Raw genomic sequence first — 11,597 nt, 5'->3', positions numbered from 1 at the left:
CTTTAGGGCAAAGTCTACTGTACGTCACGTTCTTTCCAGAGCGCATGCGCCTTTCCTGAGTGCTGATTGGTGTCCATAGACCGCCGGCCTGGCGCTCCCCTGGCGAAGAACCGGCGCTAAGACTAAGTGGCGAAAGGAGGACCAGGATTGGACGCAGCCAGTATTTCCTGATTTAAAGGCGCCGGAAGCTGGCTGTCCCCGAAGCAGTGAGGACGTATGGCAGTGGTTGGATTTGTGATCTTGGGGATGTCCTCTCACTGAGGGCCTGCTGATCCCTCGCGATTCCCTAGGGCTTCCTAGCGCCGCCCTTGCCCTCCATCCGTACCCCGGGCTTCGGGGCCTTGACGCGGTGGGTGCCAGGTGTCAGTGTGGCACTGCCTAGGGCCGCGGCCCCCTCCTGGGCGCTGGGGAGACCCGCGGCGCCCTCTAGTGGTGGCGGCCGGAGTAGGCCGGGAACTGTCCCAAGGCCAGTGAGGTGGCCAGGGTTGGAGGCCTGGGAGCGGCCACTGTGCACACTAAGTACCTTTTGGCTTTAGACGCCGGCTTCCAAACTAGGTTTGTGGGGAAATGCCTTTCGTTAAGCGCCTCCTGAAGACCACGGTCGGTTTCAAATGTCACTTTTCTGAGAGTTTCTCTGACCACCCTATTCAAAGTAATGCCCATTTTAAGGATACACATTTTCCCCCAGCACCTCGTGTATTTTCTTTATAGTACCTAGCCTTTAACGCTGTTTATATATTTGTTTACTTGTTTGACCCCCTCCCTGAACTAGACAGGGCAAGCACCTTCTTGCCTTGTTCACTGCTGTACCTTACCCCTAATACTAGGTGCCATTCCTAGAATGTAGTAGGTGCTCAATAAATATTCTTTATTTTTTTTTAAAGTAGGCTCCACCCCAGTGTGGAGCCCAACGCAGGGCTTGAACTTAACCACCCCTGAGCTCAAGGCCTGAGCTGAGATCAAGAGTGGGAGTCTTAACCAACCGAGCCATCCAGGCACCCCTAGGTGCTCAATTAATATTCTTGAATAAATTAATTAATTACTGAAACTGGGAAGGATTCTTAGAAGTGGCACTTAGCTGCCTCTTAGAGTTTAATGTCTCAAGTGCATATGAATATTTACCCTCCATGGAGAGTTGTAAAAAGCATCCCATTTGGAAACAGGATCTAGGTTCAAATCTTAGCACTGCTGTTTCCTTTAGTGTGTGTGACCTTGGACATGTCACTTTAGCTCTGAGTTTATTTTCTCTGTAATAGTACTTACTTTATAAGGATTCTGTGAAGATCCGAGAAGAAAATGGTTGTGAAACCTCCATATAATGCTTAATGGGTCAAGGAGCTTTATATTAGCATAGGCTGTTTATGACTATACCACTCATGAAGTCAGAGAAAGTGTTCTGTAATGAGAATCTCTACAAGTGCTGGGGAGATGAGGTGGGCGGGATAGAAAGTTGACTAAAGGGGCTCCTGGGTGGCTCAGTTGTTAAGCATCTGCCTTCGGCTCAGGTCATGATCCCAGGGTCTTGGGATCAAGCCCCGCATCGGGCTCCCTGCTCAGCGGGAAGCCTGCTTCTCCCTCTGCCTCTGCCCCTGCTCGTGTTCCCTCTCCCACTGTGTCTCTCTCTGTCAAATAAATAAAATCTTAAAAGAAAAAATAAAGTTGACTAAAACATGATCTCTGTCTTCAGGCAGTGTCTAAGTTCTCTCAATCATTATGTATCTCAAGAATGTTCAGCTCTAAAATTCTAGAACACTCCTGGAAAGAAGGGGACAAGATCAATCAGAGACAGTTTTGTGGAGGAAATGGGAAGGTATTGTGCCTGGAAAGATGAAATAGAGGGAAGGCATTTCATGCAGTAAAACAATATGGCAGGAACACAGGAATTCCTTCCTTCCCTCCTTCCTTCCTCAAATACATGTTTATTGTTTAGTGCCTCTCCCTCCATGCCCCCTCACTGCAGCATACACCCAGTAAGTCTTGCTGGTTCTGCCTTCTATTTCTGTAGTCATCTAGTTTCCTTCCCTCTTCTGTGCCACCACCCGCCTCTGATCTAGAGGACTGAATCAATTCCTTACTGGTTTCCCTGTCATCTATAAAATAGAGGTCAAAGGCCTCTTTCCAACCAGTTTTCCATTCCATAGCCAGAGAAAGCTTTGAAAATTGCAAATCTAAGCTTGTCACTCCCCTTTATAAAACCCTTCGGGTTTCCTTACTCTTAGGATAAAGTTCAGACTCCTTAACCTGACCTACAAGGCTTTGCATTATTGACCTCAGCCCATCTTCTCAGCCTCATCTCATATCTCATGGTATCCTTTCCGCCTTAGCCTTCTGTGCTTAGAGACACTGGCCTTAGGGGCACCTGGATGGCTCAGTCGTTAAGCATCTGCCTTCGGCTCAGGTCGTGATCCCAGGGTCCTGGGATGGAGCCCCGCATCGGGCTCCCTGCTTGGCAGGAAGCCTGCTTCTCCCTCTCCCACTCCCCCTGCTTGTGTTCCCTCTCTCGCTGTCTGTCTGTCTGTCAGATAAATAAATAAAATCTTTAAAAAAAAAAAAAAGAAACACTGGCCTTTCAGTTCTACTGTAGGCCAAGCAACTTTATGCTCTGGGCTTTTGCACATGTAGCTCTTTGCTTAGAGTTCTATCTTTCTTTCTTTGAAGATTTTATTTATTTACTTGAGAGAGCGAGAGCACGTGAGCTCGAGTGGGGGGTGGACAGAGGGAGAGAATCTCAAGCAGACTCCATGCTGAGCAGGGAGTTTCATGTGGGGCTCAATCCTATGACTCTGGGATCATGAGCTGAGCCGAAGTCAGACACTTAACTGACTGACCAACCCACCTGAGCACCCCTGCTTGGAGTTTCTTCCCTTCCTCCCAGCTTGTCTTTCAGGTTCCAGCTGAAATGGCAATAATAGCTGGCATTTATTAAGCAAGTACCATGTGCCAGCATTGTTCTTAATGCTTTATGTGTATTAAGTCATTTAATCTTCAGTGTAACTTCATGAGGTAGGTACTATTGTTAGCTCCACTTTATAAATGAGGAAAGTGAGGTTAAGTAACCTCAAGATTTGAGTCAGTATTTGAACCCAGATAGACTGGGTACATGAATTGCTGCTGCACTGTATATAAATAGCACTGTTGGAGAAACTATTTTTTAATCCCACAGACTTAGGTTCCTTTATTACTCCTCTGTCTTGTAGCTAGGTATATTTATCTTTAATAGTACTTAAAATGATCATAATTAATTAGCTGTGGCATTATACATTTAATGACGGTCTTTCCCATGGGATTCTAACGTCACTGTATCTCTAGTCCCTAGCACAGTGCCTGGCACACAAGAAGTGCTCGTTAAGTATTTGTGAAATGAACAAATGTCTTATATACCTGAATATAAGGTTTATTTTTCCTCTCCAAATAATTTTTCAGAAAAGAAGTTGCCTTGTAATTTGTGTTCTTACAAAGTCTCTCATTATAGTCCATAATGTCTGTTTTATATATTTTGTTTTGAGTCAAAGGGTTTGGGGAAGATGCATCCTGAAATAACCTAAGTTGATACTAGTTCTTTTTTTTCTTTTAAGATTTTATTTATTTATTTATTTGAGAGAGAGAGAGAGAGAGAGAGAGAGAGTGATTGAGAGAATGAGTGGGAGGGGGGCAGAGGGAGAAGCAGGCTCCTTGCTGAGCAGGGACTCGGAACTTGGAACTCGATCCCAGGACTCTGGGATCATGACCTGAGCTGAAGGCAAATGCCCAACCGACAGAGCCACCCAGGCGCCCCAGTTCATGCTAGTTCCACAAGCTTATAGAGATCACTGGATGGAATCATTTAAAAACAAAGAGGAGGCAAAAAAAATTTAACATAGATTTAAGGAATTATTCTTGGATTGGGACTTTACAGTTTCAAGTGTTAGATCTTGTTGTGAGTAAGCCTTTTAGAAAAGCAACAGAAAGAGGTTATACTGTGTATTTCAGGAATATGTGTGCATGGTATGAATTAAAAAAAAACTCCTCAAACAATTTGGATATATGTGAAGATGGTGTGATCTCTAAATTGAGCTAGTTGATGATAAAAGTGGCTTGAATGATGACGAAGGCACTGGTAATTTGAATTGTTAGAAAGTTTGAGTGAAAAAGCATTCTCTCTAAATAAATATTTCACATGTGATTTTAAATATGTGTTGCTGAATAATATTAGACATATTTTCACTAAATTAGTAACTACTTAAAGTAGACATTTTAATATTCATATATATGAAGTCAACTGAAAACCATTTTTTTAGTTCTCTTTGGGAGAACAAGGCACTGCTTTTTTTTTTTTTTTTTTTTATTCATGAGAGACAGAGAGAGAGAGAGGCAGAGGCAGAGAGAGAAGCAGGCTCCCCGCTGAGCGGGAAGCCCGATGCAGGACTCGATCCCAGGACTCTGGGATCACTTAAGGCAGACACTTAACCGACTAAGCCACCAGGCGCCCAACAAGGCACTGCCTTGTATTTGGGCACATATGTTAAAATTTGCAATACATTCTATTAAATGTTGTTTATTAGGTATTAGCAGACGAGATGGGCTGATAGGAGCTTGGTGTATATAGAGAACAAGAAGAAAACTAGCTGAAACAAATGATTATATACTAGGAATAGTTCATCTATTCATTAACCTCACAATTATTGAGCATCTCCCCCAGGCCAGCCATTGTTCTTATTTCTCAGAATAAGTCAGAGGTCAGACAAGTAAAGATTCCAGCCCTAGTATAGTTCACGTTATAAAATGATCAAGAGATATGTTTGGAATACTAAAGTGAGGCTGCATTTCTGGGGGCCTCCTGCGTGAAGACTAGAGATTTGGATTTGATTGGAAAGGATTAGAGAGTCCTACTATATTTTGCCCAAAGGAATGACAAGATGAAGATGATATTTTATAAAAATTAGTCTGGAGTGGTGTCCAGGATGGATCAGAATAGGAAGATACTGGAAGTTAAGGATACCAAAAAGGTTATTATAAGAATCTGGACAAGAGGGGTGCCTGGGTGGCTCAGTTGTTGGGCGTCTGCCTTCTGCTCAGATCAGGAACCCAGGGTCCTGGGATCAAGCCCCACATCGGGCTCCCTGCTCTGCGGGAAGCCTCCTTCTCCTCCCACTCACCCTGCTTGTGTTCCCTCTCTCGCTGTCTCTCTCTCTGTCAAATAAATAAATAAAATCTTAAAAAAAAAAAAGAATCTGGACAAGAGATATGAGGAACCACGAGAATGTCCCAAAATGGTGACCAACATTTACGTACTCCAGATTTGCAGTGTGAAAATGGGAATCAGATTTGAGCTCCCAAAACCCATGTCATTTAAAGATTTTATTTATTTATTTGACAGAGAGAGACACAGCAAGAGAGGGAACACAAGCAGGGGGAGCGGGAGAGGGAGAAGCAGGCTTCCTGCTGAGCAGGGAGCTCGATGCGGGGCTCGATCCCACGACCCTGGGATCATGACCTGAGCCGAAGGCAGACACTTAACGACTGAGCCACCCAGGTGCCCCCCGAAAACCCATGTCATTTAGTTAGTCATCAGAATTTGGTGTTCATTTTACAAACATTTGGGGGTCTACTCTACAGCCATCTGCTAGATTCTAGGAAAATAAAGGCAAATAAGAGGCAGGCCTTTCCCGCAAAAAGTTCAGAGGTTTAGTAGAGAAGAGTCCATTAAAAAATTATTGTGCTATAACATGATAGGTGCTGTAACAGAGAAAATGTCCAAAGCACAGTGAGAGTTAAAAGGAGTAGTAATTGATAAATTCTGGTGGGGGGGGGGCATCCAGATGAAGAGAAATCAGGTTTGAACTAGATCATGGAATATAAATTGGAGATTGCCTGGCAGTCAAGTACTGGAAGTAAGGGCTTTGTAAGAAGGAGCAGCATGTCCAAAGATAAGAAAGACTGAAACTTCAGGGAAAGAAATCTCTCTCTCTTTTTTTTTAAGATTTTATTTATTTATTTGACAGAGAGAGAAACACAGCAAGAAAGGGAACACAAGCAGGGGGAGCGAGCGGGAGAGGAAGAAGCTGGCTTCCCGCAGGGCTGAGCAGGGAGCCCGTGGTGGGGCTAGATCCCAGGACCTTGAGATCAGGACCTGAGCCGAAGGCAGACGCTTAACAACTGAGCCACCCATGGAGCCCAGGAAATCCCTTTTGCTAGGAGAAATACTAACCGCAGTGATTTGCCAACTTTAGATACTAATTCATTGAGTTTGACAGGCTGCCTTTGGCAGGTTATTCTTCCCAAGGCACTAAAATTAAAAAAAAAAAAAAAATCCCAGGATGAAAGAGTTTTAATAACCAGTGCTTAATACAATTTTATGATACCCTCTCAGAATTCTGAGTGAGATAAAAACTCAATTGCATTTTTTTCTTATGTATTAAAAATGTTGTTGTGTGGGGGGGTGGGCCTGGGTGGCTCAGTCGGATCCCAGGGTCCTGGGATCCAGCCCTGCAGGAAGCCCACTTCTCCCTTCCCTCTGCTGCTCCCTTGCTTGTGTTTTCTCACTCTCTCTCTGTCAAATAAATAAATAACAAATCTTAAAAAAAATGTTGTTGGGGGCCATGTGGCTGGCTCAGTTGGTAGAGCGTGTGACCCTTGATCTCAGGTTCGTGAGTTCTAGCCCCACATAGGGTGTAGAGATTACTTTAAAAATTAAAATTTAAAATATATACATATCTATATATTTTAGTAGGCTCCACACCCAACACGGGGCTTGAACTCATGATCCTGAGATCAAGAATTGTGCACTCCACTGACTGAACCAGGCAGGCATCCCCCCAAAATAAAAGTAAATAAAATAAAAATGTTGTTGGGGCGCCTAGCTGGCTCAAAGAACATGAACCGTTTGATTTTGGGGTCATGAGTTCAAGCCCCACATTGGGTGGAGATTACGAAAACAATTTTTTTTTAATCTTTTAAAAGGAAGAGAACACAGAATACTGTAACATTCATTTACGTATCTACCACCTAAAGTCCCATTTCATTCCCTTCCTGAGCATCCTCTTTATATCAGTCCACTTTTAATACTTTGAATAGATATATTATAATATATAATTACATATTGAATATAACATATGTATGAACATATGAATATATTATAATATATAATTATATATTGAATATATATTGTAATGTGTATATATATCTTTGAACATACATATATATCTGCACAAATAGTATATGGACTTTAAAAAAAATTTTTTTTAAGATTTTATGTGAGAGAGGGCGCCTGGGTGGCTCAGATGGTTAAGCGTCTGCCTTCGGCTCAGGTCATGATCCCAGGGTCCTGGGATCGAGTCCCGCATCGGGCTCCCTGCTCCTTGGGAGCCTGCTTCTCCCTCTGCCTCTCTCTCTCTCTCTCTCTGTCTTTCATGAATAAATAAATAAAATCTTAACAAAAAAAAAGATTTTATGTGAGAGAGAGAACGAGCGGGGGGAGGGGCAGAGGGGGAGAGAGAGAGAGAAAGAAGCAGACTCCCAGGACCCAGAGATCATGATCTGAGCCGAAGGCAGATGCTCAACCAACTGAGCCATCCAGGTGCCCCTAATGTTTTAAAAATTCATGCACAGTTGACCTTGAACAATATGGGTTTGAACTGCACAGGTCCACTTTTTTCAATAAATGCAGTACAGTACTGTAAATGTATTTTTCTCTTCTTTATGATTTTCTTTTTTTTAAGATTTTATTTATTTATTTGAGAGAGAGAATGAGATAGAGAGAGAGAGCATGAGAGGGGGGAGGGTCAGAGGAAGAAGCAGACTCCCTGCTGAGCAGGGAGCCCGATGCGGGACTCGATCCCAGGACTCCAGGATCATGACCTGAGCCGAAGGCAGTCACTTAACCAGCTAAGCCACCCAGGGGCCCTCTTTATGATTTTCTAAATAACATTTTCTTTTCTCTAGCTTACTTTATTGTAAGAATACAGACTATAACACATAGAACATACAAAATATGTATTCATTGATTATGTTTTTGGTAAGGCTTCTGATCACTAGTAGGCTATTAGTTAAGTTTGGGGGGAGTCAAAAGTTATACATGGATTTTTGGGGTTCCTGGGGTGGCTCAGTGGGTGAAGCATCTGATTCTTGATTTCAGGGTTATGAGTTCAAGTTCCATGTTGGGTATGGAGCCTACTTAAAAAAGATAGATATATTTTTTCCATTTTTCTTTTAGAGATAAAAAACAAAGTGGGAAGTCTGCTTGAGATTTCTCTCCCTGTCCCTCTGCTCCTCCCCTCCTCATGCACATGCACGCACTCTCTCTCTAAAGATAAATAAATCTTTAAAAAAAAGTTATACATGGCTTTTTGTCTGTGTAGGTCTAACCCCTGTGTTATTCGGAGGTCAACTATAATTGGTTTCATGTGGCATTTATTTTTTTTCATTTTATTTATTTATTTATTTGACAGAGAGAGACACAGCGAGAGAGGGAACACAAGCAGGGGGAGTGGGAGAGGGAGAAGCAGACTCCCCACTGAGCAGGGGGCCCGATGCCGGGGCTCGATCCCAGGACTCTGGCATCATGACCTGAGCCAAAGGCAGACGCTTAACTGACTGAGCCGCCCAGGCGCCCCTTCCTGTGGCATTTATTTTTATTTCCCTCAAATTTGTTTTCAAAATTCATCCATGTAGACCAAATTCATTAATTTTAGCTGCTGTGTGGTATTCCATCACATGAATACACTCCAGTTTGTTATTCTATTTGTTACTAAAAACATTTATGTTGTTTTCAATGTTTCATTATTACAAACACTGTCTTGTAGGGAACATCATTGAACAAATTTCCTTGTTCTTATGTATGAAAGTTTCTTTTAAGCAGTGTTTTCAGAGTGTTTTTTTTTAAACCATAACTCATAGTACAAAATACATTTTTTTTCAAGGCTCATTTCATATATGAAATAAAAGTTTAGTGAAGTAATATCTACTTAGGTTATATGCACTCTATTTCCTATTCTATTCCATTTTTATAAACTGCTGGACATGACTCACTAAATTGATTTCATGACCCACCCTTGGATTGAAAACACTGCTCTCAGGCAACAGACTTTCTGCATCAAAGGACACGTACATTTTAGACTTGAGTAAATATTGCCAAGCTGCTCTCCAAAGTGGTTGTGTCAATTTTATAGAATACGCAAGTCCTAGTTTCTCACCAACACTTAAATGGTCAGACTTTTAAATTATTGCTAATCCAATAGATGTGAAATGAATCTCATTGTCAGTTTACTTTGCATTTTCCTGGGTACTGGAGAGGCGGAATAGATTTTTAGATGGTTATTGGTTATTTGAATGCCTTCTGAAAATTATCTATTTATACCTTTTGTCCATTTTTCCACTGGGTTGTTTATCTTTCCTTTGTTATTATTACTTTATAGGAATCTTTCCAGATGCTAGATAACCAATCCTTTTCTGATATGCATGTGTGTTGCAGATACCTTCTCCCTGTCTCCCCATCTGTCATTTGTATTTTAACCTTATGTAAGATACCTTTTGAGGGGCCCCTGGTTGGCTCAGTTGGTGGAGCACGTGACTCTTCATTTCAGGGTGGTGAGTTCAAGCCCCACGTTGGGTGTGAAGCCTACTTTAAAAAAAAAAAAAGATGTCTGGGCGTCTGGGTGGCTCAGATGGTTAAGCAACTCCCTTTGACTCAGGTCATGATCCTGGAGTCCCGGGATCGAGTCCCACATCGGGCTTCCTGCTCAGTGGGGAGTCTGCTTCTCCCTCTGACCCTCTTCCCTCTTGTGCTCTCTGTCTCTCATTCTCTCTCTCTCAAATAAAATCTTTAAAAAAAAAGATGTCTTTTGTGTATGAGTTTTTAATATTTGTTATAGTCAGTTTCATCAAAATTGGCTATCATAACTTCTGCTTTTTCATAATTTGATCTTTTGTTTTTGAAAGATTTTTATTTATTTATTTGTCAGAGAGAACGAGCAGAAGCAGGGGGAGCAGCAGGCAGAGCAGGCAAGGGAGAAGCAGGCTCCCCACTGAGCAGGGAGCCCGATACGGAACTTGATCCCAGGACCCTGGGATCACGACCTGAGCTGAAGGCAGACACTCAACTGACTGAGCCACCCAGGGGTCCCCATAATTTGATCTTTTAAATTCTATCTTAAGATCATAAAAATATTCTATATTTTTTCAGAAAATTTTGAAGGTTTTGTTTTACAATTTTACATCTTTAATTCACCTGGAGTTTACTTTTGCCTGTTCCTTTTCTGTCTTTGAAACATGTGGGGCTCATCATCTGACTCTACCACGTCTCATTTCAGTAATTGTCTCTGGCACCCTAGGCATCTTTTTTTTTTTAATTTTTTTATTGTTATGTTAATCACCATATATTACATAATTTGTTTTGGTGTACTGTTCCATGATTCATTGTTTGTTCATAACACCCAGTGCTCCATGCAGAATGTGCCCTCCTCAATACCCATCACCAGGCTAACCCATCCCCCTACCCTCCTCCCCTCTAGAACCCTCAGTTTGTTTTTCAGAGTCCATCATCTCTCCTGGTTCGTCTCCCCCTCTGACTTACTCCCCTTCATTCTTCCTCTCCTGCTATCTTCTCACCCTAGGCATCTTATCTCCTCCTCCCGCTAAGTCTTTCTCTTAGAAATAACAGAATGGGAACATAAATTATCTCCAGGCTAAGAAAAATAGCTGTTTGAAGGCCTGTAAAGAAGAAGCAAGTGGCAAAAATGAGGTAAAGGGAGGCATCGAGAGGAATCTCTGCAGAAGATGATATACAAGGATGGTTCGTCTTTGTGTCCTACATTTGAAGCCCTTCCACATCTACCCCATCTACTTTCTTTTTTTTTTTTTAAGATTTTATTTATTTATTCATGAGAGACAGAGAGAGAGAGAGAGAGGCAGAGGGAGAAGCAGGCTCCCAAGGAGCAGGGAGCCCGATGCGGGACTCGATCCCAGAACCCTGGGATCATGACCTGAGCCGAAGGCAGATGCTTAACCATCTGAGCCACCCAGGCGCTCTCTACTTTCTTTTTTATTTTATTTGTTTGTTTGAGAAAGAGAACAGAAGCAGGGGGAGAGGGATAAGCAGACTCCCCACTGAGCAGGGACTCAATCCCAGGATCTTGGGATCATGATCTGAGCTGAAGGCAGATGCTTAACCGACTGAGCCATCCAGGTGTCCCCCCTCTAGTTTATTTTATTTCTCGTCCCTACCTGCAAGTCCTGTGAGCTTCTTCTGTCTTGCACCAGAAGACTGTGAAACTAAGGCATGTTAAGAGTCACATGGAAGTTGGTGAATCTGAGATTAGAACCCAGGGCTCCCGGCCGTCAAACTGAAAGGTTTCAGCTGAGTCCAGTGGAAACTAGTTTGCAAGAAAAGACTTACAAGAGAGGAGGTTAGCATTTCCAGACAAGCAGCAGTCCAAAATTACAACAGGTAGCCTTTGATTTCTAGTGTAATTTACAGTCATAATCATAATCAAAAAGCCTTTATCAGTGCCTGCTTGTAATGGGCAATTAAGGTAGACGCTGAACTAAATTTAGAATTCATGAACATGGTCTAAGAATTCATACTCTATAAAAATTAATATAAACAGATAAGCAAAGGACAT

The sequence above is a fragment of the Eumetopias jubatus genome, unplaced genomic scaffold (assembly GCF_037043125.1).
Source record: "Eumetopias jubatus isolate StellerSeaLion01/CBP00866 unplaced genomic scaffold, mEumJub1_p1.0 scaffold_8, whole genome shotgun sequence".
Taxonomy (NCBI): Eukaryota; Metazoa; Chordata; class Mammalia; order Carnivora; family Otariidae; genus Eumetopias; species Eumetopias jubatus.
The sequence above is the reverse complement of the archived record's forward strand: the minus strand, read 5'-3'. Positions refer to the sequence as shown.